The sequence below is a fragment of the Amphiura filiformis genome, chromosome 3, assembly GCF_039555335.1.
Source record: "Amphiura filiformis chromosome 3, Afil_fr2py, whole genome shotgun sequence".
Taxonomy (NCBI): Eukaryota; Metazoa; Echinodermata; class Ophiuroidea; order Amphilepidida; family Amphiuridae; genus Amphiura; species Amphiura filiformis.
The window spans coordinates 16841439-16869355 of record NC_092630.1 but is presented as its reverse complement, the minus strand read 5'-3'; the positions used below and the strand labels follow the sequence as shown (position 1 = coordinate 16869355).

Sequence of the window (27917 nt, the reverse complement as noted above, 5' to 3'; positions counted from 1 at the left end):
CGTATGGTCATTTGTACTGAGTACCCCCCACCCGGATTTTTATGTTAAAGGGCTTCAAACTTTGAACTCATTTACTCACATGACAGCCCAGCTATTAATTAAGGGACATGCTGACATTTGCCGTGAATAAACTGTATCATTATTTAAGGACTGGGGTATGAACGTTTGGACAGTATTTATTTTGGGACATCAGATTTATAAAGTTTACTTCAAGTACTGTTAAATATCAAAAATATCAATTTTTAATGATTTGCCATAAAATGTGTATTAAATTGCGAATTTCAAAAAATCCAAATTATTTGATATCAGAATGACATTCTTCGTATTCAGAATGCAATTCGATATGTCTGATGTGCTCTGATGTCCCAAAATAAATACTGTCCAAACGTTCATACCCCAGCCCTTAATATGATTACTTAATAGTCAACAATTTATGCATGGTAAAATATAGAAATATTCATGACTCAACCAGTTTTATTTACAATTGCATGAAATTATGAATAAGCATGAGTAGGCCTGAATTAGGCCATAACAATTTTATTTTTATCACAAAACACCTATAAATGTACCAAATCTTTTTGCATGTTTATAGGGCAAAAAAAAAAGTTTGTCTCAAAGCTCACGAGAAATTTAAAAACAAATGCGAAATGCGATTTTTTTTTTTTTTTATTCCGACTTTTTTGAAATAAAAAATTTTCTGCATTTCTTTGTTGTAAAATCGTGCGATTTTATAAACGCGCGCGCAAGCTTTGAGACAAACCTTCTTTTTTTTTTGGCCTAGCCTTCTGCCTAAATTTGATGAGTTTTGGATTAAAGCATGATGGCACAAATATGTCAAAAGGGGACAATTTTGGGCAGGATCGTAAATGGAGAAATAGCCAAAAATCTGCCTGGGAGTGATTTTTTCACAATTTGGAATATAGCTGGCATCTTGTATTTTTGAGACATTTTTCAAGGTAATTCCTACTCTCAACATTGTCAATAATATTTTTAAAGGCAGATATCTCAATTTCCAATTTTATAATACCATAACTTACTTAACTCAATATCTTCGCTTAGAATGTCTGATTTCATTGGGGAAAACGCAGTGTGTGGAGCAATATCAATGACCCTTTTTATTTAAGCATATACATGTATATGGGTCTCTTTTTTTAATTCTCCCACTTTGTCCCCAAAAATAGCCAATTTAGCTAATCTAACTAAAATTGTCAAAATGTGCCACAAATTTGGGGAAAGTTGTAACATCTTTGGCAATTTGCATTTATTTTGGCCAAAATATTTGATTTTAGCATAGCAATGGGTTTTGGTATAATAGATGGGCCACTTTCAAATTCTCAGTGGTACATCCCTAATCAAACCAAACTTTAGTACCCCTCCCTGCACATCGCGAAGCAAACCAGCGCTTAGTGCTGTATAATTTCAGCATCATGGAGGGTTGTATGGTCAGACAATACTGAGCCAGTTCTTATACCAAGAAGTTTATGGGGATAAACATACCAAAGTCATGATTGGGACTAAATCAGTGATGCTCCAGGAAGGCACCAAGATTTTTTTTTCTGTGGGGGAGCAAAAATTTACCTAACATTTGGCATTTTTGCAAAGAGTAGTGGCATTTAATGTGTTTGTTCTAACTGTAAGCAGCCTGGAGGTAAAAACCAATTTTGGGAGGGGGCAGATGCCCACCATGTCCCTCTGCGGTGCTGCCATTGGACAAAATACATGTGCATTTTCTCACTTTACCACACATAGCTAGATTATATAATGTACAAGTATTATACTCTCCTTTTACCCTGGGATTTCAATCTCTTTCCATACTATGGCTCACGGCTCACTGAATAACAGGAAACCTCATTTAACAACTGTTTCAATGCAATACTTACGAACCACTGTGTTGCCAAATTAAACAAATCTAACTAAATTTATTACATTTTCCACACACATATCTTTTTCAATTAAACCCTGTTTCTACCTTCTACAAAGCTTGGTGCATAACCAAAGTCCAGTTTTTAAGAGTCCCCCAGAATCCTGGTAGGAACCTGACGAAAGCCTATAAGTATTATGAATTAGTGATATTTAGCCCTTGAAAACTATAAAATATACACATAGCAAAGGAAAACATATGAAACTGTGGTATATTTTGCTCTCCGGCATATATGTGTTTGATGGAAGTGTATTTGGCCTCCTTGTGGCCCTCAAATTGATCAAGTTGAGGACTCCTGGTATTTAGGATTTATTATTCAAAATTCAGCAGGAACGAATACAAAGTACATGCAATATACTTAGAAAAGGTTTAATTTCTTGATTTACAAAACATTGGCACTACATGTACATCCAGGGCACTATATGCTACAACAAAGTTGCCTTCATAGCAAATTTACAGTACATGATCCAAAACAGTACTTTGCATAAGAACCTTCTGCAAAACATTAATTGACACAAAATCATAGAAAATAAGCTGCTGCGGATTTTCAAGATTTTTGATAAACTTGCAAATGCAAATGTCTTTCATCTGCAATTTTGTGATACCCAAGTGCCTGGAAATAAAATGCCATCATCTTGGCCACACATCTCAGGAAAGAAGTTAACAGGACACCTTACAATCCATGACCATGTTGCTTTTATAATAGAGGGCTCTCTTCAGAGTCAAGAATTGTCAAACCACAGGCAGTGGTTTTATTCCATCCCGGGGTATTCTGGTCATCCAGACAAAACAAATAGCTACGTACCCCTGCAGAAAAAATTCTAATTGGGTCTATGTGACGGAAATGGTAAGATACAATCCAATTAAGCCCACGAAACCCAATGAAGAGGAGAAAAGTTGAAGTTACATGTATCAAATTTAATTCTGCAAAAAAGTCACTGGTGGCGGAACTGTGTATGAGGGAGGGCATTCTCCCCTACTTTTTCTACAGGGAGGGGGCACTCTTGGCTCTTGGATGGGATAACTTTTGGCACATTTTGCACAACCATGGGAACCAAATCAGGATACATGTATAGTCCAGGATGGCAGACTATCACTGGTCCCAGGGTAGCTACCAGGGGAGGAGGGGGCGGAGGGGCTGGTACATCAAAATAGGAATGACTTTCACAGAAAATCAAGGGAGCTCAAGTCCCAAAGTAGTCCACCTCCATCATCAGTTGTTTACTGTTGGTGTTGAGATTAAAATTGTTAAATGTATGAGTCTGTATTGTTAAATGTATGGACCTGGGTGCATTTTGTGGGTCCTAAACCACTTCAGATGTGAGTCCATGCAGCATTGCTTATCAAACTTCAGTTCCCTGCACAGAGCTGACACACATACACATTTCTCTTCAAGTGACAAGAAAAAAGTTTCATTATGAATTCCGCTTTTGATGATTGAAGGCCCATCAACATCTGTGTACATCCATGTCATATTGCTACATAATAGCTGGGAATAAATACCAGACTCATCTCAAGTGGAGGTCACTTAAAATCATCCCCAAGTCACATGATTTAGGAAATTTTTCTGTAAACCTAAATCATGTGACTTGGGGATGATTTGAAGTGATCTCCACTTATAAGATGATTCTGGTATTTATTCCTAGACTATTATGTAAAAGGAGACACATGTAAATGATAAATATTTCATCTGAAAAATTGAGAATTCTCCACCCCCTATGCATAAATGAAGAGCTTTGTTTCAAAACCCCTTACATCCACTTTTAGCTGAAATTGAGTTATTGACATGACATTATAGTGTGGGTAATAATACACATTTTGGTGGTTGTTTGACCTTCATACCACTTTCCCTTCCGGAGATATGGTATATTTCCGATTGGGAAATCTTAGGAATTTCCGAAATCTGAACATAAAATGAATATAAAATTGTTTTGTTTTAATTTTTTGATGTATACTAGTAGCATGGAATGTTCTTTATCTATTAAAACCAAAAGGAACTGTTTTTGGGTCACTATTTTTGAAAAAATCATTTTAATAAACAAAAGGTGTTGCTTCGGAAATACTCAAAAAATGCCATTTTCCGAATTTAATTAAAAATTCATAATTAAAAAAGTAAATGAGATATTTCAATTTTTCTTTTTGATTTAGAAAGCATTAGTTAAGTTACATAAAGTAGTGCAAACAAATGGGCTCAAATATGATTGCAAAGGTGGTTTCTAGAAAAGGGGTAAATTTGTTTTGTTGCAAAAGCCCTTACATCCACAAAAGGTGCAATATAAAAGATATAATAAAATAAATAGGAAGGCTTCAACATTGTACCAAACCTATTCTTTTAGTTTCTATTCATCAACACTTTATCCAAACCCAAATTGAATCAAATCGAACCAGTAACACTTGCACAATTAAAAAAAGCTGTTTTTCTCAAAAAGACCAAAGTGGGTTATTCCTTAAGGGGTTTTGCAACAAAGCTCTTCAAATATTGCTTGGTCCCTAATAAAGCACTGCCTGAGTAATAGCTGAGTCTGCATTCCATGAAATCATTAACATTAACCAGTTCATATCTCACTTCCTACATCACTCAACACATCAAGTCCAAGTTGAACATTAACACGTATCATGTTAAAATTCAGACAATTTGTATATTTTAGGGTCTTTGAGTATAATTTCGGTATCCTAATTCTAACTAAATTCATGACCATGCACCCACCCCCTCCTCCAGACTCACAGGTTCTACGCAGATATGCATGATGCAAAAATGATTCAATTGTTTAATATCAAAAGCAATGGTCCGCATTGATACATTAATTTTGATCCTTAAAAACCACCAGCAGTGTGAAGCAAAAGACACAACAGAAAGCATGTGCTTGTGGCATGTACCATTGGCATAATACCCTACCCCTCCTAAGCCACATTAAACTACAACCTGGGTGAGTCAGGTGGAGAGTCAGGAGCAGGCCACATCCAACCAAACCACCTCTGGAGCGTTAAGGGGGTACTGCACCCCTGGCCAATTTTGTGCCTATTTTTGCATTTTTCTAAAAAAATTATAGCGCATTGGTGACAGGTAAGATATGTATATTATAGGGGCAAAGACTACAACCACTGCACTGAAAATTCAGCAACTCAAGGCAAGTAGTTATTGATTTATTGATCAAATATTGGCTTTCCCTCATTTTTGACTGTAACTCCACAACTGTTGTCTGTGCTGAAATAAAATATCCAGTGCAGTAGTTGTAGTCCTTGCCCCTATAATATACATATCTTACTTGTCACCAATGTGCTATAATTTTGAGAAAAATGCAAAAAATAGGCACAAAATTGGGCAGGGTGTAATACCCTTAAGGTTACTGTCTGTCAGTTACGCATACGAAGGCCTAAATTCAGAGATATTATACTCAGTCATCAGTTGACTGTTTCTGTTGATTGACTGATGATTCTCTTTTGGATATTGACAATGTCCTTTTGTCTGTAATGACCGTACATTTTTAGACAAGAGTCAATTTCAATTGGAATTTGGATCATAACTAGAGCTGATTACCGAATGACTGTTGACTCATTATTATTGAAGACTCTAAAGACAGTAGACCAAGTTTGGTCAAAGTCTGGGAGAAAAGACAAATAAAAGAAAAGTTTAACAGAAAGAGAAAAATAAGAAAGGAAAGGTAAGTACCATTATGGTAATAGGAATCTCAAATGTACCAGCAAATTAGCTTCACACAGATAAGATCAGAAGTGCAATTTACACAATAAACAAGATGACTGCTGGAGTGCTGAATGACTTTGACCCATAATTGATAGAGACTCCACAGATACTAGTACATGTAGAACCAACTTTGGTCAACATCCACTGGAGCATCTGGGAGAAAATAAAACTAAAGAAATGAGAAACAGCAAGATGTCAGTAACTTTACAATGACAGTGGAACTTTAAAAACAATACTGAATTTACCAGTGGTGGGGTCAGGGGCGTAGCCAGCTTTCTTGGTCAAGGGGGGCAAAATAAAATTTTGGGGGCACAGACGGAAAAAAAAAATTGCAGTTGCATCATACAATACATAGAGACTGTATGTCTTCGAGCTTCCCGAAAAGGGCCTTATTGGAAAGATGTGCGCGCGTAGTGTGAAAAAAATGGTATTTTACACTATTTTCGCCCATTTTCCGGCTAAAAAAGGGCTTTATTGTTACAATGTGCGCTCGTATTTTTCACTATTTTGGCCCTGAATTTTGCTAGAAAAGGGCTCCTTGCCCTTTTCTTTTCCTTTGCCCTCCTGATTTTCTCTTTCATTTTTTGTCAGAAGGGCACTTTTCTTTTTCTTTCATTTTTTTGTCAGGGGGGGCACTCTTCATCATCACAAATGTTAGTTCTGGATAGACAGAATCAAGACTCTGGACATGTGTCTAGGTGAGTGACCCACCCATATCCAAGCTAATAACATACTGAGTTAACTGGTTAACCAACTTGAAGGGAAACAGCAGATTGTGATCTAAGATTATGAGGTGATCCAGTACATGTAGATGTAAGTAAAAACTCTGTTAATAAAAACGGCGTAAAAAGGGTCAAAAATTTTGAGCAGATAGTGGCGTAGACATTTAGGGGTCCTATTTTGGCTACATGAGACATTTAAATTCTTCACCAGCTCCAAGTCTGAAACTTGAAATAGTCCTTTTTATCAACATGATATGTGACCCTGCACGGCGAATGAGCCGTAAATTCCTCCCCCGGTCAATTTTGTTTTATTTCGTGTTTAGAAAATGTACATCATAAGCTTTAAAATCTATATAAATAAAAGGAAGTCGCTAAATCTTGTGCGCGAATAGACTCAGAGATGATTTCACTTTCAGCTCTGATTTATTGGTACATTGATCGGGTACATATTGCCATTAAACCATCTGAGGTTCATTTTTGCAAAAAGTGATGGTAACTAAGAGAATAACATAAAAAACTGTCGTGTTGCTATGCAAAATCGCATGCAGTGGCATTGTGGGTAATAAGGACAGTGTGAACCGCGTAATAATATTTCCATTAAAAACCATACGCAGAGCAACATTGCCCTGTTTTCTGCCAACTGCGAGGTGGCCAAGAAATGATTCAGGCTATCTAGATGCACAACATCGCGTACTTTAAGAATGATCTTACGAGCTTTTCGCCCCTACGCACCCATTTTCCGCCACTGCACCGAAGTTGACAGCCAAGAGATTAAGGCTACGTCGCGTGAATTTTATCGTCGTTTAGTTTTACAGCCACATTCATACTGGAGATTGAAGAATATACGGGGAACGCATTGCACTTTATTTGGTTGAAAACGGTCAAGACCAAGAATTGGCCTCAAAATCAGTGAAAACTAGATTTCGCGGTTCTCGGGTTGGGCGGTTCTCGTGATAGGCCTATCTCTATTACCCAACGCCCGTTACCTATAATAGGCCTACTTGTCCTGACCTATACGATATATATGTCTCTCAATGATTAAGACACAACTATCAACTCTGTTTTGTAGCTGTGACGCTTACTTGAACCTATAATCTGAAACCCATCGTCGCCTCTTCCAAACCCTGTCCTGCAACCACATCGGAGGACCCAAAAATACCCCGAAATTTTAGTAGTGTCTGGATGTAGGCCGTCAATTCAATCGGGAGAAATGTGAACGCAAACGGGTATGTTAATCATGTCTTTAAAATAGGCCTATTGGTCCGATGAGATGCACCTGTTAATCACTGTAATACTTTCCGATGCTCGCACTGCGCCCGTCGGTACTCCGCAGCACTACGCGAGAGCCCACCGCGACACGCTGATACGCACCACTGGCCATAAGAGTTATCGCACATGCGAAAGCACGCGTTAGCGAAACCACGCCAGACGCGATAGCGCCATGACAGAGGACAGACACGCCATAATTAGTATTAAGATATGGTTAAAACTGGGGTTTTTCCCGGGATTTTTTGTTGTCAAAACTCAGTGGTAGCGCGTACCGTAACTAACTGGCAGCAGGGGGTTGGCGTTAGGGACCGTTCATTATTTCCACCGGAGCGGGGGCCGGGAGAATACATGGGGGGGTCAGATGGTTTTTGTCAGGCAAAAAGGGGGGTCAGATGGTTTTTAGTTATTGAAAGGGGGGGTCAGATGGTTTTGCATCTCAAAAATCTTGGAGCTTCCGGGGGCGAAGCCCCCTGGACCCCCATCTGGAACATTGCCCCATGACCCCTGACCATTAAATTTGCACTTTGCATGTCGGCCGACACTTTGGTCCTAGTCCGGACTTAAGTCGGGCCTCACCTGTTTTTCACCTGCCACGGTGTGAATTGACATAAATTTGCACCAAAAGTAAGTAATTTATTATAACATTTTGAAAAAATGGGTCATTGGGTAAAACATTCCAAAATATTGAGAAAAATTCTAGATTTTGCTTCTAATTTGCCAAATGTACAATACAAATTTGCTAAAATAAGAGAATGTTGAACCATATTTCATAAATATACATGTACACTCCCGGTTACACTGCCATTTTCGTAATAGAGAATTGCAAGCTGCTGCACAGTAATGCTGTGGTCAGACTCTTCTTTGTTCTTTTACTATCAAACCCCACCCCACACAGGTGTCATTTCCATACCCTAGTTAAACTACAAACATTCGCCTACATTATAGAAAAATAACATCATCATCATCATTATGACAACAAATTTTGAATCACATTTGAGATCTATTTTGACATTTTTAGATAATCATTTCACATTTTACATGGATCTAATTGGACCTTCTGTGTCCAAGTTTGAGTCGAACCGAGTCTGTTGGTGTCCGAGTCCGGCAAAAGTGGACTTGAGTCCAATTGATACATCAACATAGGCGTAGATCCCCCCAATATTTTGCCAGGGGGATGCTCCATACAATCATCCCCCCAATGTTGACGCCTGAATATAGGTTTCTGACCACATATTTGCCCATTTTAGCCCAAAAAGTGCAAATTTCCGTGCGCATTTATTCTTCTTTTGCACCATATTTCATCAGTTTAGCTTTAAAATATCAAAATTTTTCGAGCGCTTTGCGCGCATTTGAACCATAAACTTATTTTGCCACCAAAAGGTGTGGATTCACTATACTTTTTTCCAACCCCACCCCCCCATGTCAAAAAGAAATCTATGCCACTGTAGGCATCACTGATTTATGGTAAGATGTCACTACTTTTTATTCTACTTTTTACTCCTTTTTATTCCTTTTAAAGGCATAATTTTTCAGTCTGATATGTGGCAGTGACGTGATGCGTTGAGGCAGCTGATCCATGTGCGCGTCATACTTCAGCGCTTTAAGTGTCCACTAGCTACTTGAAGCTGTGCCTATAATATAAATGAAATGCACACTGACATCACTGCTACATGGTGATGAAAAATGGTACAGATGCGAGAAAGTCAGCATTCAAAGGTCTGTGTGGCACATCCCTGCAACCAAAATTACAAAGACCCCACTCCTCTGCAGCATGCAGCAATACTTTCTATTTTGGTTGGTGGTGGGGGGGGGGGGCATATGATTTTCATGTAGCTCGGAGGGGGGGTCATATGGTTTTTATTATCGGATAAGGGGGGTCATATAGTTTTCGGCAGTGACTTTCTGTCTGCTCCCGGCCCCCCCTCCGGTAGAAATAATGAACGGTCCCTTAGTACGTCGGCGTACTGAGCAATGTGACGCGCACGTACGGGGTGCATAATATGCACAGACCAACTTTCAGTGCCAGAGAAATAGAAAAGAAAAGAAAGGAAGACAAAACTGAAAAGGTAGGCCTATGGATGGGTCGGGTTGTGGATTATATGCATGGTACTGGATTCGGTTAAGAGATTACCCGCCAAGATGATAAAAAATCGTGAGGATACGAGAGGAAAGAAGGAAGCTAAAAATGAAAGAATAAATAAATAAATAAATAAATAAATAAATAAATAAATAAATAAATAAATAAATAAATAAATAAATAAATAAATAAATAAATAAATAAATAAATAAATAAATAAATAAATAAATAAATAAATAAATAAATAAATAAATAACGAAAAAAAACTAAAATAATGAGAACAGAATTAAATAGATAAAATTCAAACGGAAATCACAAGCTAAGCAGGAAATATGAAAAATGGGAACAAAATGTAGAAAAAAGCTAAAACTAAAAGGAGAAATGTAAGAAATGGTAGATTTATAAAATAATGCATGGGAACGGGGCTCAATAAATGAATAACATGGAAACGGAAATCACGAGCTAAGCAGCATGGGAACAAAATAGACCTATGCAAAAGAAACTGAAGAGAAAGAAAGGAGCTAAATGAATAGAAAAAAAAGAAGAAGACAAAAAAGGTAGGCCTACGGGTAGGCCTATTACACAGGTTATGATTACAGTAACTAACTTATGAAACGGGAGCAAACTAAAGAGGGAAAGAAAGAAACTAATCAGGAAAATTAAGGGAAAAAAGAAGTTAAAATTAGAAACGAATCACGAAAAATAAGAAAAAAAAAAAACAACTGAAGGAAACGGAAATCACAAGCTAAGCAGCTGATAAAAATGAAGCTATAAAGGGAAACGATAAGAAAGGATAGATTTAGAAAATAATGGGAATGAGGTTAGGCCTAGATAGATAAATAACATGGAAACGGAAAATCACAAGCTAAATAGCATTTTGTTTTAATGGAAACAAACTAGGCCCGTGCAGAATAAACTGAAAAGAAAATGGAAATGCAAGAAGGGACAGGTTTAGAAAAATAAAATGTACCTTTCAATGATTCTACCTTTTCAGTAATTCCTCCTGTTTTAGTGATCGCTCCCATTTACTCATCTAGCGGGGACCCGCGCGAAGCGCGGGTATCCCGCTAGTAGAATAATATTTGACTTCAAACGATATCCAGAAGCGGAGTTATGGTTTGTTGAACTTTGCTCCTTCAACAAAATGGCAGCTTTTTTTCGTTTCTACATGTGTCTCTTTTTCCACATTGCTGGCAATAATTATCAAACAGTCATAATTGGTGGTCATTTCAAATCATCGCCAAGTCAACGAGGTTCAAGAAAGTTCTCTCATTGTTAATTGTTGGTTATGAAAACCTATACAAAATACAATGCCTGGTAACACACCACTTGAACAGGATTTAGCCAAAGCAAACAAAGACCAGGGCTATTAAAAATTCTATAGCCATCTAAGGTAGAAGCTTATTATCCTCTTCAACAATAGGATTATTGATTGGTGTTTGACTATCAAAATGAGATAGATGTCGCGCCAGCCACAGGTACTGATGAATACGACCTTCATACACATTTTACACTGTAACTCAGAATACAATTTAGGGAATTTATGGCTCATTCGTGCTATACGGTCACATATAGTTCAGTGATTATACCATTTAGGCCTATATGATTTAGGGGTAAAAATGTGTCAAACAATTTTGTAGGCCTAACCTCCAAATGTGGACAAAGTTTAGGACTATGCAAATGCGTACGTCTGAATCCGCATTCAATCGGCATACCGAGGATGTTTTCTACCATTGTTTGTGTGTATGTGTATAAGATGCAATTTTACCTAGCAACCGTGGGCGGTATATTTAATGCACGTTAGAGGGCATATCTCGCAAATGAGGACGAGGATTGTCCCCCTTTGCAGAGTAGTCAATGGTTTAAATGTAAAATGTCATGTGCATGTCCTCGTTTGTCAGTAAACGCATATGCTCACCCAACCCTCCATTCCTCTCAAAAATGTTGAGTTTATGATCAATTAATTGTTGCATATCTGCATAACAACTTTATAATATTGCAGTAAAAATATATTCAACAACTTGGTTAAGATTACATGTATGCAGTCAAAACATTTTATTTTCATTGCTACAAAGTTCGAATAACTAATAATATTGTATATCGCCTGCAAACTAACTCTAAACCTTAGCTCTATCCTTAAAACTTAATCTGCTCCAATTACCCTATTAAACAAATCTTTTGCCAACCTTAAACCTTAACCCTAAACCAAGAATGCAAAAACATAGGGTACAGAACAAATAATTATGCCTCAAATTTCACAAATCATTCTCAAGATTATTAGTAATACATCTCAGTGAAATAACAAACTGTCCTCAACACAAGTTCATGGCAACTATGTCAGCGATAACACATGACTGTGTTAGTCATATGCCAGCTAATACAAACAGAATGTCATCTTATAACCACCGATTTGTCCTCACAAAATTTTCACCGTAACCCACGTCCACTTGTCAACGTCAGTCAGTCCGCATCAATCTTTGATTCATCACAGCACCTGCTCCAAAGACTTATTCTTCTGTATTCATTCCATTGTAGGCCTATTTGATCATTTTACTGCCTACAAAAAGCATGCATATATTATACAGGCCTACTCACCAAGATATGCTCAGCAGCAGCGGTATAATATCCTTTAGTATGTACAAAAGCGTACTCCAAGAAATACAATCCAAATATGGTAAGAAACTGCTCAAATATTGGTTGCATATAGTCTTCAAGCGTAGTGACCCATCATCAAGTTCTGTTTAGAAAAAATCCAAGATAATTCCAAATCTGATAAGTAGGGATTTCCCACAAAGATTTTCGTTAAGTTTTGACTGTTGCTTTGCCCTATGTATATCATAGAAGGTGACAGTGACCGTAGCATGTCTTGTACTCGTGACTCATACGGCATTCAATCAAACAATCTTGCAAAAGTCAAAATCAATGGCATATAAATCATGACTCGGTATTTTTCACTAGTAATAATCATTTATTGCATAGTATAGGCTATGACAAACCTGCACCTTCAATTAATATTATCATGCATGTTAAGGTTAAATTTAAGTAATAATGCAATCAATGACATGCTGTACAACTGCCGGATACATCCTACATTTATCAGGGTTAAGGTTAGGGTTTAAGGAAGGGTAAAAGGCTAGAGTTAGTATTGTGTAGCTTTATAAAAGACCCGTGTTATTAAGAGAGGAATATGTCAAAAGTTGCAGGTCTCAAAGTGTTTCTTAAAGTTGTACAAAACTGTGTAAACTTGTTCAAGTTGCCTAAAGTCAACCTGGCAATGTTGGCAATTTTGGCCTTCTTGTGACATGGGCCTTTGTATACATGTACTAGGGAGGAAATTGAATTTCCACCTTTTTTCAATTCACTTGCTTAGAATTCTATTAAATGTATGTAGGCCCTATCTCAACATATTAAGCACACATTGATGAGTCTTGTGGCCTTTATGAGAGTGACACAAAACAATATGAACTTCAAGTTGACTAATAGTAACAACCAGTCCTACATGTTTTAAATGGACTACAGATCAACCGTTCTTGACCAAACTTAAGTTGTACACAAACTGGATGCATCTCCATACAAACATAGTCTGTTATGAAGTCATAAAGTCTGTTATGAAGTCATCAAAAATAATGCAGTCATAGAAAATAGAAAAAAAAATTGACTAGTTTGCACCTCTCGGCATTACTCTCTTTAACAAATATGGATGTACATGTATGTATTCATATTTAGCGTGGGGAGGGATGGGAGTATTTATGTTGCGTGGTATGTGGTACATTCAATGATTAATGGTTAATGTTTTTATCTTTTTTCACCTAAAGACCCCTTTTTACAAATTGTCACCCAGACCTAACATTCTGATGAACCGGTCTTATTAATTTTGTGAACAAACTTTCACTGAAAGACCCTGCCTTTTTGCATCTGAAAAATACCTATCTTTGGGACCTGCTACTGTACTACCCCTATTCAGCAGAAAACTAATAAGACAGAAATAATTGTGCCAGAAACTTTTCCATGACTGCATGTCACCCATTATTACTTAATTTGGATGTACCGTACTGACGCGAGTATAGTCCCACCCCGTTTTGGGGTGAACATTTTTCAAAATTGGGGGTGGGACTATACTCAAATTTCAAAAAAAAATGTGTTGGTTTTTTTTTAAGTTTTTTTTTTTCGGCTTTGTAGTGTCCCTGGACCTAGACCTATTATGCTAGGATCATTCATGGTTGACCTAAAAAAAAAAAAAAATTTCAAGATGTTTTGTATTTTTAATATGAAAATTGATAATTTGTATTCATGTCATACTCTATTAATGATTTCATAATGCATTGAATTTGAATGCATTTTGAAATCATTAATAGAGTATGACATGAATACAAATTATCAATTTTCATATTAAAAATACAAAACATCTTGAAATTTTTTTTTTTTTTAGGTCAACCATGAATGATCCTAGCATAATAGGTCTAGGTCCAGGGACACTACAAAGTTTTAAAAAAAAAAAACTTAAAAAAAAAATTTTTTTTTTAATTATAATTTCTGAAATTTTTCGAAAATTTTGGGGGTGGGACTTTACTCGAAGGTGGGACTATACTCGCGTCAGTACGGTACTAGTATTTCCTACATGTACACTGTATAAGCCCCTGGCCTTCACCTTGCAGTAATAATGTTTTAAGCTTCTATTGCTTTTGTGTCATTTCATGAACTTATAACATATTAAGTATTTTATTTGCTCTGTATGCCAATTCTGGTTTTATTTCAGACTTTGCTTGGAAAATTCTGAAGATAAACCATTTTGTTGCATAGATTCATATTTCGGTTTGTTAATAAAAATGTTTCCATTATGCTTGACAAAACCAAGTGAATTTTTACTCACTAAACAATATTTCATCCACCGGCCATGATTTGAGGACTTCACATTGGATAATGCCTGATTATGGTCACCTGAACCCCCGGTCTGATCCATTTTCCCCGGGAAACCCAGCCATAAATATTAATCTGTTGTCAATCACTGCCAAGTACAGGAACAGTTTGTCTAGTTATGAGCAAATCAGAGACAAAGAAAAATAAACTGTCTGTCTGTCTACGAGCATTAATATTAATGTCAAATTCATATTTAACCAGACATATGTGTCAATCGTGCTAGTTATACACTCTGATTCACAGCTCTGTATACGTCTTGAAATTAGACAAAGTTCCAGAGGGGTAGGCCTACTCAAGTTTGGTTTGGGTACTGTGCACAGTGGCATAGGGGCACGGGGAAATCCCATAGGAAAATTGCCAAAAAATGGCTTGTGGCCCCCCATTAGACCCGGACCCCCCCATCATGGTTGCTGCCCCCCCTAATATGATAACCCATGCTACGCAACTGCGCCTCTAGAAAATCTGAAAGTAGTCCCATATTTATACCAAATTTCCACAATAATTGGACTCATTTTCATACCTGAAGGGCCACATATAGGCCAAATTTGACAAGTTTGGGGCTCAAATTAAGTAAAATTCGGCGACCGTATTCCATAGTGGCGTAGAGTGTGGCGGCGCGAATAAACAACTTTTCGAGTATATCGCGTTTGAAGAAATGCCAATTTAAAATCGAGTTGTGTAAATCAGACATTCATTATATTTTGTAAATGATGTGAAATTTCTGTAGTAAACTAAATAGATTTTATTGTTATATATTTTCAAAAGAAATAAATACATACTATTGCTGGCAAACTGAAAATAAAACTATGCGTCACTATGGAAAACAAACAAAACGCAATACCCTAACCTAACGTTAACCGTACGCCACCTCGGTCGCCGTGTAATCCATATGGCGTTACTTTTGTCGTTCTCGTTCGTAGATTCCATAGTGGCGTATAGGTCCGATACGTGTACGCCACTATGACATACGATGTTTTTCATTTTGCCGATATTTCATAATTATAAAATGTGTATAAAAAAGTGGCGTATGGTCGATACGCCACTATGGAATACAAAAAATGTCACTTTGTAACTATACGCCACATTTAATTAATTAATTACTAATTAATTAGCTAATTATGACTGATGAGACTAAGAAAAAATGAAAGAGAGCATCATTAAAAACATATGTGCCAATTTTCAAAAAAATGACCAAAAATGGCAAAAATCACTATACGCCACTATGGAATACAGCCGACGAATTGGGGTGTTTTTTTAAAAGTGTAAACAAATAACCCATTTTTATACCAAAATTGACCTAAATAAAATTGTGACCAATTCTGTACTAGAGGGGCCTAAAACTGAGAACCCATATGTACAGCACACTAAAGTACCCCCACCCCCGGCCTGACAAAGTTTGAGACATGTTTGAATAGGTTTTTGTTGAAGAAGCTCCCTGACTTACACTGACCAATATATCTTCTTGTCTTTTTTTATACTTAATTTAAAAAAATGAGGACAAGTCTAAAACTGGCTCTAACTAGTTCCTTGGATTGTGATATTTCATTTCGCAGTGCAAGAATCAATCTTGATTCTTGCAAAATAAATTTGCGGGAATTATTTGCAAATCAACTTCTGTGTACACTACAAAAGTTTGCGAGAATTAACTTTGATTCATGCAAATCTATTTATGAGAATCTTTGCAAGAATCGATTCTCAGATTCTCGCCGAAATTCTGACACTGGATACTCTTGTTAGTCTTTTAAGGGATCTAAAATGAGCGTTTATTGCGTTTCGATAGTATTTTTTGTGGCACATGAGAGCACCTCAGACCTATCGAATTGTATTCTGAATACGAAGCATGTCTTTCTGATATCAAATAATTTTCATTTTTTGAAAATCACAATATAATACAAATTTTATGACAAATTATAAAAATGTGATATTTTTCGAATTTTTGATATATAACAGTCCTCGGTAAATTATATAAATCTAATGATATATTCTTAAAGTGTATGTAGCAGGGAGGAAAAGCCGACGGCGGTCAATTGAAAATTTTGACCTTTCATATTGAAGATATGGATTTTTTTCCCAAAAAGACCTAATTTTTTTGGTGTTTTGGGAAAAAAAATCCATATCTTCAATAGGAAAGGTCAAAATTTTCAATTGATCGTCGGCTTTTCAACCCAACTACATACACTTTAAGTATAAATCATCAGATTTATAAAGTTTACTTCAAGTACTGTTAAATATCAAAAATATCAATTTTAATGATTTGCCATAAAATGTGTATTAAATTGCAATTTCAAAATTCAAAATTATTTGATATCAGAATGACATTCTTCGTATTCAGAATGCAATTCGATATGTCTGATGTGCTCTAATGTCCCAAAATAAATACTGTCCAAACGTTCATACCCCAGCCCTTAAGACTAATAAGAGTATTATAAGGGTTTGTTATTTAAAAATAACGAACGTAAAACACGAGTGGCCACAAAGTGGCCTACATGTACAAGCATGCTAGCATGAGTTATAATCTGTTGTATAGATTCACCATCACTCAGACTGCAGTTGAGTCATGAAAGTTGAGTCCAGAGTCAAGTCATCCAGACCTTGAGTCAAGAGTGAAGTTGTTGAGGTTTGAGTCACAAGTTGAGTCACAAGTCACCAAATGTTGAGTTAATGAGTCTGAGTCACTGAAGTAGAGACATGAGCAAATGGGGGGGGGCCTGAAGGGTATTTGAGCCCACACACAAATTATTGAGGGGTCTTGGCCCCCTTAGCCGTTCTCCCTACCCTGGTTCCTAAACCTATGAAATGATATATTTTTTGTAAATTAGGGTAACTTTTTGAAATTGCAAGCATGCATGCAGGTTCCACTCTCAGCCAAAAATTATTACGAGGAGGACGGTCTATCGGCTGTGTCCTACAGGAAATCACTCAATGTGAGACATGTTTTAACACATAATATTTTAATATTAAAATATTAAATGCAAGAATCACACAGAGGCTACACATGCCTGAGAAAAAACACATTTTTCATTAAAAAAAAAAAGAAAATTACCCCAGGGGGTCACTCCCTTTGTGGCCTGTACACCATCCGCGATAATCAACTTTTGAAAAGCACCCTACGCGTTTTTATTATCGCGGATGGTGTACAGGCCACAACTGGAGTGACCCCCCAGGAAAATTACATCAATGCTTCATTATGTAAAATATGAAATAGTCATTCTGTTTACAATTTAGTTTGACTATCACAGCTATATAAAAGCAGGTCATTTTTACTTTCAATTGACACAATTATTAAGATGGGGTACCTCAGCATAGACCCACTCAAATTTCCTGTCCTTAGTCATTTCAAAATCTAGGTAAGGTTCCCCAGTTGACCTAGTTTATTTCCCCTGTCCATAAAGACCTAAAGGGTGGTGCAATAATTATGTGTACCCCCACGGTGGTGAATTATAGGGGGGCAAAGATTTTTTGGCAGGCCAAAAGGGGGCCAAGCATTTTTTGGCAGGTCGAAAGGGGGGGTTAAGCAATTTTGGCAGGTCGAAAAGGGGGGGAGCAAGCAATTTTTGGCACAGATATTTGGGCACCATTACTATATTATGCTCTAAAAAGGTGTAAGAAAATGTTAAGAACATGTTTAAATATGCACAATTTCATAACATAACAAACCTTAAATCATATAGAGAACCTTTTAACACAGCAGGTAGACACCCTTAGTATACTTACATGTATCTGCAAACCTGTATTATATATCCTACAGAAAAGTAAGGCAAATCTTATGACTGCAGTCACACAGACTGACATACAGCCCTATTTTGATTTACCTAGTGCTGACAGTTTAAGTTGACAATTGTGTCATATCCTCCAACCAGGTTCCTGACTGAAGCCAAATTGCTTCCTAAACTTTCACTTAATAATTGTTCCATTCCTCAACAAGAAAAACAAAACCAAGAGTAGTGCAATGTACATGTACAAATATAATGGACTGTTCTAGATTTGAAATCTGCTACAGGTGGTGTATGGCGTGCATTCCCTAAATTCAGTAAATTTTCATCGTCAACCGTGTAATTGAATGGGATTATTTTGAAATTTTAAAACGGTTGAAATATCACAAACAAATAGGCCTATGTTGATAAATAATATAAATACAAGCTAAAACCGTTGGGGTTCGATAATGAACCCCACAAAACTAACAGTATATGGAAAATGCCATACGGCCGGGCGGTTTCACGAGTTGCCGGCTCGATCATGTCATCCGCCGCCTGATCTGCTATACCGGTGGAAGATTTAAGAAAAGTCTTCCACAGAGGGAGTATGCATTTCAAATGGAATATGCTGGGGTTAATTATTTTGAAACCCATACTCCACCTGTGCATGGTTTTACCTATATTTTCCACAACTGGAGTGTTTATTTCAAATGGAAGTTACCCAATTGTCTATTCTATTTGAAACCTTTACTAGCTCCCTCTGTGGAAGACTTTAGCTACATTTCCCACAGGGACAGTGTGGATTTCATGGAATAGCTCACATGCTTAAAACTACTCCATTACACTTTTAAATATTTCAGATGTTGAGGATGTTACAGGTTATAATGGAGCTATGCACAGATAATGTCTATATGTATGTGTGTGTGCAATAAATATGTATTTCAAGCTCCTATTGTTACGTTAGCCTTCTATACACACATTAACAGATTGTCTTAAAGCCATAATGTATGATTTCCGCCAAATTTAAATTTTGTTATTCTTTATTCAAAATGTTGAAATAATATTAGTAATAATTACCGGGAAGCTTGGTTGCTGACCATTAATAAGCCAAAATAACAAGGTAAAGTGCCAAGAAATCCCACAGGTTATTTTGGCCATTTAATATGCAGTTCTATGGGAGGACATTATAAATTAAGTCATAATAAAAATTTCTTTTGACTTTTATGTCGAACTTTGCTCTGTTGACCTACAAAGACAACCAATTTGGCCGATTCCATTTAGGTGCAAGTTGGGACATGTGTAAATATTATCTGCAAAAAAATCAGATTTGAAAAAAATAAACCAATTTCATATTATAAGATTGTACATTATGGCTTTAATTAAAATATTCTCAGACCCATGAGGCAAGGTTTCTTGGTACTGTTGGAATTGGCATAACATGTACATTATTCCAATATGACGTTCCCCAGTCCCATGTTGGAGGTTTCGAGTAAAGGTCATCAAATTCTACACTGGGTTAACTTTTAAAGTTGCTCAAATTGTATTAAAAAGCATCCAATGTATTCCTTTAGCCATAAGGATTCAGAAAATGTATAGTTTGACCTATCTAGGATATACCGTTCTTGAGTTATTTCCAAATAGATCAAATTGGCTCTATGGAGTAAAAAATATAGAAATGCTAAGATTTTGACAAAATAAGTGTCAAAATGTTCGTTTTGATATTACAAATCGAATAAATAGGATTACACAATTTATCTAGGGTGTTTTGTTACCTGTGTAACATAGCAAAATATGTCCAAATGTTGAGGCCTATATCGACCTTGACCTATTTTAATGCATTTGTGATGTACACAGAGTAATTTAATTTGATCATATAGCATTTTCTGAGGAAACAGCCATTAATAACAATTCGGATAAGATTTATTAATATCTTAGGAAATCCCCATATTGGTCAATGACCATTGTATTGCATGATGTAGGAAAGTCCGCTGTAGCTATAATAAGGTAAATGTGACAGAATTATAGCTGGGAATTCTCAGTTTTACTACTTTGGTATAAAAGAGAGAAGCGAGAATTGGCCGATTTGGATTAAGAAACTTCTTGTAGGCTTTCTAATGTGTTGGACTGTTGGGAGTCTATGTGACTCCCGGGATGTGACTTCAAAAATGAAGGACATTTCAAGTACATGAAAGTGTTCAAGGGAATAATATTCTTGTCGACTTGCTGAAGTCTGGTAAATGAAACAATACAATGTAAGTGGAGTTAAGTGGAACAGTGTGGAAAAGGTCTGTTCCCTGGAGAAAGTGAGTGATTGGTGAAAGCAGCACCATTTTGGAAATTATCATCTGTGCAAGGATTTTATACACAAAGGATATATAATTTCAAGTCTTCAGTGGACTTCGCTGAACAGTGGTCTTTGCAGGATAAGTTTGGATCAGGATATACATCAGTTGTCAAGGAACACTGAGTAAAACAGAACAATACAAACTATCAGTATTAAACCAGATGACCTCTACAAACCCCTGCGTGCTACGCTATAGGACCAGCAACAGCCGTCGGCGGTTTATTGTTAAAATCGGGAACATTGTAATAGTCAAAATTTATGCAAAGGTGGATATGGATTTCATATACATTTGTACACTTTGTGTATTTTTTTCGTAAATTTTGATGGTTGTTATACACACCGACCGATTTTTTAGTGTACTAAAAATACGACAAAATCACCCAAAATCACCCATGCCACAAAACATGCAACCTTGCATAGGACTGAGCTAGACTTGCAATGCACCAGCACATCTCTGCAGAAAAACTGCCCTGGGAAAGGACTAGCCTGCGGCGTCGCAGCAAATATGCTAAGGTGGCTGAACCTAGTTAATGGTTTATATTAACTAAATTTACCCTTTTTTACTTCAATAAGTAAACTATAAGCTCCGCCCATCAGTTTCAAATTGATAACGGCAAGATATAAGTTTTCAGGTCAAAATTTCTCTGCTTGTCAGGTCACGTTCACTCAAGGTTATTGAACGCTGCTCTACACATAGAATATTTTGGTTGGTTCCAGTTTTCAGCGGGTATGATTTTGTAAATTTTTTATTTATTAAAGTGGCACAATTTTATATGCTGCTTTTTTGTTTATTTTAACAAATAGTGATTACTGTTACTTATATTTGTCTTTGGATGAACTACAGAAAACATATCACTTATTACACTTTACATTTCAGCGAATAAACACTATATATTTTTCTACTCTTTGTAATGCCAGCCACCTACTCGTGTGAATAATGGCACAGTCTGAACGGAGATGGTAAATAGTAGCAAGGTCGTCCTTCGGTTAAGTTGCTGTTGAACTTGGTACATCATGGAAGGTAGCGGTTAACCCAAATTAATAGACGTTCGTGGGACAAAGGTCGCACCTATGCGCTGCACAGTAGAAAGATTGAATTGAATTTGTAATCAACAACAAGAAGATGACTGGCTGGATAAGTAACATTCCTAAGCACTAAGCAGTGTATTTTATTGATTTTAAATGATTGTATATGAATTTATGTTCATTTGCAAAATCATTGTCAACTCATACTTTATTCAGGTAGTCTTATCTAAAATCAAACAGTGTGTTATTGTTGTGCATTCGTCTGAGAAATGGGAAAAAGGAATGAGGGGGAAAATTCCCCCCAGTCAGAACTCTTGTCCCCCCTGTTGCCCCCCAATAAAAACACAAAATTACGAAAATTTCACATTTTTTGCTGTAATTTTGTGCAAAATCTTATGATTTTGCCCCCTGAAATTCACTATGCCCCTCGATGCCCCCCCGGAAAAAATTCCTGCCGCCGCCACTGCCTGGGACCTGATCCAGATCCACTTTCATGCACTTCACATGAAATGAAGAATGATCGAAACATTTGAAAATTATATTAAAACATAACATCATCTACATAACATTCCAAGTATACAAAACTAAACCCAGTCATAGGCCTTAGAGCATCATATTTCGAGGAGTGGAAAGACACCAAATTGGTGTTTTATGACCATTGACATTTTTTTGTGGCGAGTGACATGGTCTTTCAATTCACGCCGAGTGTCCTTGACAGGCGTGACTATGCTTCAGTGGTCATGAAAGAATTCAAAAGATAACCTTTGCCCCAATAATCCCAAGCTATTGTCTGAAACTGCTCCTCGGAAGATGTATGATAAGAAGTCAGTCTTCAAATGATAGTCATGTAAGGGGCTGTGCAATAATTATCAGCCCCGAAATGGGGTAAAACTTCGAACGGCTCGCCAAAAATCGCTGTTCCCCTCGGCCCGCCAAAAATCGCTTGCCCCCCTCTCGCCCGCCAAAATTCTTTGCCCCCCTTGAACATGCCAAACTTTAAATGGTCTAGATGTATGTTATGAAGCGGCGCAGCGACAGGAAAATTTGCATATTTAAGCGTTTCCGTGCCGTTTTCCTAAGCCTTTTAAAGCATTTTATTAAAAAGGTGCCCGTGAATCGTGCCAAAAATCGCTTGCCCCCCCCTCGCGGCCTGCCAAAATTCGCTTGCCCCCCCTTCGGCTCGCCAAAAATTTCTTGCCCCCCAATTTTACCCTCCCCAGGGCTCATAATTATTGCACAGCCCCTAACGACCAAAAGATAATTACTGACTATCATTGAAGTTCCGCAGTCTATTACCAGCATATATTCTTCCAGGAATAATCGCGCTAGCAAAACTGACAGGATTTTATACAACAAAATTAACAAACAAACAAATTATACCACTATATATAAAAATAGTACTAGTATAACTACCACTGATGGTACCAGTAGTAGTACGTTTTTTAAGCTTACATGCTTACCAGCTCTTTAGTACCATCATAGGCCTATGCAATGTAGGCTACAACAGCTTTATACCACTGTAAGCGTCATCAGAAATCAAAACTGCAACCTGTACTACCATATTCTAAAAATAATTATGAACTATGATCGTTGCAATAACATAATTATTGTTTACTTTATACTTTACCAGGCATGCAATGTTGCATGCTTTGCTGTATCTGATTATTTCCGTTTCCCGAATCCCGACCCGGCGCAGCGTGTCAAACAACTTTATGACTTAGTCTTGCTCCCAGATCATGACTTCCCGAAAATTTAATATGGAGCTAAGTTGTTTTATCGTGACTTGGCTCAAATCTAACTTCTTGTATTGACCTTTAAATACTTCCGGGAAATTCAAGAACCTGAAATTAATTATGAACTGCTTGTTTTTGTTTTGATGTTTTCAAGTTGAGAGGTCATAGGGCTGACTGTGTGGGTGGGGTGGGGTGTTTTGGGCCCAGTTTTGGAAGCCTGTGTGGTGACAGGACTGGTGTTTGGGTGCGTGGGTCCGGCGGGGTGTGTGTGGGTCAGTAGATCATGGTGATCATGATTGATGCTGCCATTGCAGAGTGATGGTGAGCTATGCTGCCCTACCATGGCAAAAGGGCCTAACTAACAGTTTTTGAGAAATGGAGTTTTCACCACCGGAAGTTCATGGATACTATATCTACCTATTAAAAACATAAAACACTTCTATTCTAACCCGCAAACACTAATAATTCAAGTACCCCAATTAGGATGGGTTACCATGTAGGCCTACAATTAAGTCAATACAGGCTGAACATGGTTTTAATCAACTATCTCGAAAAAATCAATTTGTTAGTTCAAGTTCAAGTTATTTTATTGACATCACCAAACAAATAGGTACAGTCAAGTTATACAAAAGATACACATATAGAAAATATAAAAGAGAATAAGTAAATTATAAAACTAAACTATTAAACATCTAGGTTACTACGTGCTTCAAAAGCAGAGTTTACAAAAGTAAGAACAGGTTTTATACTATCAAAATCTGTGACACTCATTATTTTTATCAATTTAACATCGTCAGTCAGATTATCAAAGTTATCATACATATCAGTTAAAATTTTCAACATATCTCTACGCAAAGTATCATAAATGGGCATTTAATAATAACATGAAATTCATCCTCAATCATATTTAAAGTACATAGATGACAAATTCTCTTATGAGGATCTAGTTTAGGTATTAAATGACGCCCCTTTTCAATCATCAAAGAGTGAGCACTGAGTCTTAATCTACTGAAATTTGATCTAAATGCTGATGAAACATAAGAACATAATTCTCACAATGAAAATTTGTTTTGAACAAACAATAAGAACGAAGTTTAGGCTGATGTTGACACATAAAATCTAAACATTGAACTTCATAATTGGATTGAAGATTGGAAAGAATATTAACATGAAAATTGTGCTTAGTTAATATGTTTGGTTTATCCCAAATATCTAATCTATCTATACTAGCAAGAATTTTCTTAATACCAGAAGACCATGAGAATAAACCAGTATCACATAATATTCTATTGTCCAAAAGAGCATCAATGGCTAGGGAATTATTCCCATGTAAACAATGATTATTTAAAGACCACCAATATTTAACAGATAAATTCATCATAAAAAGTAACATTGGAAAGCAACCTAATTCACTTCTTACTGCATTGTTAGTGGTTCTTTTATTAACACCAAGAATTAATTTACCAACCTTCACATGTATTTAAAAGATTCACCAGGCAATTTATCACAAATAGATGTAATATTAGAATCATTTAAATTCTTAAGCAAATAGGGCATCCAAACCTCAGAACCATAATTCAAAATGGGCTGAATAAGAGTAGTGAACAATTTTAGGCTACAAGCAACAGATGAACTATACAAATTATCTCTTATTTTGAAATACGCCTTATTGGCCTTATCTTTCAACTGGTTCATAGCTTTAGTGAAAGAGCCAGATGGAACAAAAATGATACCTAGATAACAATATTCATTCGTTAAGTCTAATGTAACATCACCATATTTAAAAGTATAATTCTTCAGCATGCGACCACTCTTATTAAAGATCATAACATTTGATTTACGAATATTGACTATCAACTTCCACTTATTACAATAATCATACAATTTATCAATAGCACATTGTAATCCTTTAGCACTTTCAGAAATAAGAATTAAATCATCAGCATACATAAGACAGCTCAAGAAAGAATTATTTAAAGTAACTGGATCACAGCTTGTATCAAAAATATGCGGAAGATCATGAAGAAATATATTAAAAATACCGGCTAAGAACACAACCTTGTTTTACACCAACACTAGTTTGAAATGAATCTGTAATCTTATCATCACACTTAATGGCAAAAGATACTGAATTATACATATCTTTAATGATATTTAAGAATTTGCCACCAATTCCAACATGGACTAATTTATATAAAAGTGCATTTCTCCATACTGTATCAAACGCTTTAGAAAAGTCAATGAAGCAAACATAAAGATAAGACTTACCAGCACGATTAATATATTTATCAATCAGAGACTTAAGAACTAAAATATGATCACTTGTACGTGAGCCTCTTTGAAAACCAATTTGCTGTTTTGGAATAACAGAGTTGTTAGTAACAAAGGTATATAAACGATTATAAAGTACAATACAAAATAATTTACACAGATTACTAGAAACAGCAATACCACGAGGCCCTTTTGCCATAATGGTGGTGATGGTGCCGAGGTGGTGGTGGGTAGCGCGGGTGGGTAGGTGGGCGGTTTGTGGGTGGGTGGTGATTGTATGGGTGGATGGGTGGTGGTGGTGGTGGTGATGGGGTGCTGCTAGCTGCTGGTAGTGGTGTTTGTTGATGTCTTTACGTGTAGGCAAGCTGATGGGATGATGGAGAGGGTATTGTTGTTGGTGCCTAGGTGGTGGATAGGCCTACTTTTTTATGGGTGTGATAGTGGGTGGTAGACAGTGATGGATGATGGTATTCAGTTTTGATTGTGGTGTGGGTTCATGTGGGGTGTATGGGTGTGTGTATGTGGGTGGGATGATGATGGAGTGGATGTGTGGATGTTGTGGTTTGGATGATGATGGAGTGGATGTGTGGATGTTGTGGTTTGGGTGATGTTGGTGGTGGTTGTGCAATTGTAATCATGGCATGGCACATGGTCATGTTGGTGGTAGTTATAGTGGTGGTGACATTGGTGATAGGTAGGTGGTGGTGGAGTGTTGGTGAGTGGTGTTGGTGGGGGGACTGCTCTATAATCCGAAGGTTCTAAAATCCGAAGGTTCTTTAGTCCGAAGGTTCGCTAGTCCGAACACGTGTTCATAGCATTCGTTAGTCCGAATTTTAAAGAGGTTCTCTAGTCCGAAAAAAAATTGAAGAGGTTCTTTATTCCGACGGTTCTTTATTTCGAAGGTTCTATAGTCCGAATTTTAAAAACGGTTCTCTAGTCCGAATATGAAAATAGTCTCTATAGAACAAAATAAAAAAAGGGTTCTATAGTCCGAATATGAAAATAGTCTCTATAGTACGAATTTTAAAAAGGGTTCTATAGTCCGAATATAGAAATAGGCTCTATAATCCGAATTCAAAAAAGGGTTCTCTAGTCCGAAATTGTAAAACGGTTCTATAGTCCGAAACGGATACCGTGTTCTTTAGTCCGAATCAGTAAAAAGGTTCTATAGTTCCGAATTTTTAAAACATTAACATATACTCGCCCTCTAGCTAGATAATACCAAAGCAGAGTCTATGGCAACGGGATATGACGCTACTGCTATTAAAAGGGCACACCACCAAATCACGATGTATTGACGATGTAATGTAGATGGATTACGGTAAAAACAAAAATATTTTTAGAGATATTTTGGCCTTTCTGTGGAAAAAAGAGAGGCATGTTATAGCATAAATAAATATTTGAGACCTACACATGAACTTGAATCGCCCAACAAGTTGCATAACACAATTTTTTAATAAAGTAGGCCGTCGGATTGAAAAATGGCCAGAAACGGGTTTTCAGGGTTTACCCTGAACGGGTCGAAAAAGAAAAAAGGATAAAAAAGAAAAAAAGAGCACCAGAGTAAAGGTGAACGTTAATGTATGCTACTTAAAAATATCCAGAGAAACCAACCATGTTGAACTTCAGCGGATTTGTATTTAACAAGTGATGATTTGACACTGAAACAAATGATAAAAATAAAATTCGGACTATAGAACCCGTTTACCAATTCGGACTAAAGAACATGGTATCCGGTTCGGACTATAGAACCGCTTTTGCAATTTCGACTATAGAACCTTTTTTCAAATTCGGACTATAGAGCCTATTTCCATATTCGGACTATAGAACCCTTTTTAAAATTCGGACTATATAGCCTATTTTCATATTCGACTAGAGAACCGCTTTTAAAATTCGGATTAAAGAACCTCTTTAATATTCGGATTAGGGAACCTTTTTGAAATTCGGACTATAGAACCTTCGAAATAAAGAACCGTCGGAATAAAGAACCTTCGTAATAAAGAACCGTCGGATTAAAGAACCTTTGGACTAAAGAACCGTCGGACTAAAGAACCTTCGGACTATAGAGCTTCCACCGTTGGTGGGTGGGCGGGCGGGTATTGTTGGTGAGTGGGTGGGTTAGTAGGTGACTTTTTGGTGGTTTGCCGATGATGATCGTGCTGGTGCTAGTGTTATTTGTTTGTTTTGTTGTGTGGGGTCGTGGTGTGTCTGAATGTGGTGCCAAGGTACTAGGTGGTGA

General features: G+C 36.8%; 1 protein-coding gene across 2 annotated transcripts in view; it reads right to left on the bottom strand.

The window, feature by feature from the left end:
• Positions 1-18388, bottom strand: part of LOC140148131 (uncharacterized) — an 83250-nt gene extending 64862 nt beyond the window's left edge. For both annotated transcript variants that reach the window (XM_072169988.1, XM_072169989.1), the window contains exons 1-2: positions 18324-18388; positions 12288-12429 (exon numbers count right to left, since the gene is read on the bottom strand). The gene's annotated coding sequence lies outside the window, so the exon portion shown is untranslated. The remainder of the gene's footprint in view (positions 1-12287; positions 12430-18323) is intronic.
• Between the last annotated feature and the right edge of the window lie 9529 nt (positions 18389-27917).